General features: G+C 37.8%; 1 non-coding gene across 1 annotated transcript; it reads left to right on the top strand.

Annotated features, from left to right (window-relative positions):
* Window positions 1-1023: 1023 nt before the first annotated feature.
* LOC129053928 (U6 spliceosomal RNA) lies at window positions 1024-1126 on the top strand. The gene has a single exon (XR_002914901.1). It is a non-coding gene; the product is annotated as a U6 spliceosomal RNA (small nuclear RNA).
* The last annotated feature ends 1585 nt before the right edge of the window (window positions 1127-2711 follow it).

Consider the following 2711-nt stretch of genomic DNA (forward strand, 5'->3'; position numbering starts at 1 on the left):
CCCCAGAGAACCTAGAGATAGAAATTGAGAAGACACACATAAGTGAGAAGCAGAAGTGTAAATGTTTGAAAAAGTAATAAAAGAGGGATTTGAAATGCAGAGAGAGAGAAAGAGAACAGGTCTCTGTCCTTTGAGGGAGAAGCTTGGAGAAGGAGAATGATGAAATGTACTTCTTACAATCATTGTCTTCAACTTCACTTATTTGTCAATGCCCTTAAATGAGGTATGTACACATAGCAGAGCTGTAATAAAAAGCAAGATATTCAAAAGCAGTTGGATATTGTTTAGCTTCCTATTTCTAAATTTCCCTACTCCAGTTAAGCCAGCTTATTCTCATCCTGGGCACTATCTGACACTCTAAACCTAGATTTGGTTCTAGAATACTCACCTTAGGCAGCTAATTTTAACACTTTCTCTTGAGGCCATTTTTATTGCCATTCTTCTAAACATAACCTTATCTTCTTTTGTGGCTGACAGTTTCCCTCTTTTCTTCTTTGTTCTTGCCACTCTTCATTGTATCATTCATTTTAGCACTTTTTTGAATACCTACAATGTGCCCTAACATTTAAGGTCCAGGACAGGAAGGACCTTAAATGCCTTGGCAATTTTGTTACACAGTCCCTGAACAGTCCTGGCAGATAGAACATGTTCAATAAATATTGGTTGATTGAATGAATTAGCACAATATTGAGCACTATATACATGATTAAGATAAAAGTTCTATTCTCAAAGAATTTACAATAAAGGAGTAGGAGAGCATCATTTATTCAAATAACTACAGTAAATAATTGCCTAATAAAATCAATGCAATAAGAGACTGTCTAGGAGTGTGGGCTCATGGAAGCCAGGAAAGAGTACATTTCAGGAAAAAGAAGTGATACACAGAGAGCAAGTAAAAGGAGGACTAAGAAAAGTCGATTGGATTTAACAAGAAAGTCATTGACCACCTGTACGGAAGATTAGATTCCTTGAATGACGCTTGTGCTGAAAACAACTAAAAATGCTAGATAAAATATTTAAAAAGTGCTCACTTTGGCAGCACATATACTAAAATTGGAACAATACAGAGAAGACTAGCATGGCCCCTGTAAATTAAAATTTTAAAAAAGAGAAAACGCTATCATTTTAAATGTATCACTGAGCTGACAAAAAAGTATAGAATCTGCATAGATTAAAACAACTAGAAGTGAAAATCATTGCCATTTTATATAAAATACAAACACACACACATACACATATAACTTACCTCTGTTGGAAGTCAGAGTATAATTATTCCTGATAGAGTTAGTGGCTGCAAAGGAGATTGAGGGAAGGATTGCTAATGTTCCTTCTCTTGATTTAGGTGGTGGTTATGTAGAAGTATTCAGTTGTGAAAAATTCATTCAGCTTTCACATATACTCAGAATATTTGCACTGCTTTGTGCTTTTTTTCAGTAAAAGTTTACTTTTTTTTTTTTTTTTTAAGATAAAACAACCACAAAAAAAGTGGGTAGACTAGGTGGTAAGTGAATACCCAAGCTGGCTTTTGACTGGAGGTTATATGCCCAATCCTGGTAATTTTCAGATTCTGTTTTGACAGCTGTGGGAGTTACTAGGGAACTATAATTTAGAGCCTGTCCAAGATAGAAATGCAGGAGGAAGTCTCCTATAAGGTTGAGACCACAAAAGACTACACAGTGAAAGAGAATTAGAAATAAACTTGTAGCACAGGAGAGGCAGCAAGACAATGTTCTTAAGCTTGGCTTTTGGTGGGAGGAATAAAAACATCTTGCCTGAGAATTTGAAAATGGGAGCCTGACTGCAGGTAGATTTGCACTGTGAACTTAACTCTAGGTGTTGTTCCCAAACCATCAAGCTGAGCATTTAATTTAAGATGGTAGTGCTTGCAGGAGATTGGTAGGAGTAAACCCAAATCCTCTCTGAAGGAATACAACTTTTATATGGGCCTCAAAGAATTTCCATGGATAAACTTCCAGAGAACAAGAGCTCACAAGGCACTGTGAGTAAGCACCAGCAGGAGCAGCGGAAAGCAGAATCAGATCTGCTCAGACTGCAGTTCCTGAATTTATTGTGCAGTGAATGTAAAAGTAGCAAAAGTTTAGGTATAGAATATAAAAAATAGCAAAACTAATTTAATTTGATTTATTTTTTGAGATGGAGTCTTGCTCTGTCGCCCAGGTTGGAGTGCAGTGGCGCGCTCTCAGCTCACTGCAACCTCTGCCTCCTGGGTTCGAGTGATTCTCCTGTCAGCTTCCTGAGTAGCTGGGATTACAGGTGTGCACCACCACTGCCGGCTAATTTTTGTATTTTTAGTAGAGACAGGGTTTTGCCATGTTGGCCAGGCTGGTCTCGAACTCCTGACCTCAGGTGATCCACCCACCTCAGCCTCCCAAAATGCTTGAATTACAGGCGTGAGCCACTGTGCCTGGCTGCAAAATTTATTTTAAACGGAGGCTTTAAAATATGAGCGAAGAATAGGAGAGACTAAAAAGATAAAGCAGATTTGAAAAGGAACTAAATGGGACTCTGAAAAATAAAATGTGGTGATCAACATAGTAATTACAATTAAGTTACTGTGACCCTTGTCAGAGCAAGATCAGAGGGAAGGGTGTAGTATCCAAAGGCTAGTCAGTTGAAGAGTTAATGGCAGTGAATAAACTCTGCATATATGTGTTATGTGCTGTTCTGTATGCCCATAACCTTTTAAAGTT

Source organism: Pongo abelii, chromosome 3 (genome assembly GCF_028885655.2).
Source record: "Pongo abelii isolate AG06213 chromosome 3, NHGRI_mPonAbe1-v2.0_pri, whole genome shotgun sequence".
Lineage (NCBI taxonomy): Eukaryota > Metazoa > Chordata > Mammalia > Primates > Hominidae > Pongo > Pongo abelii.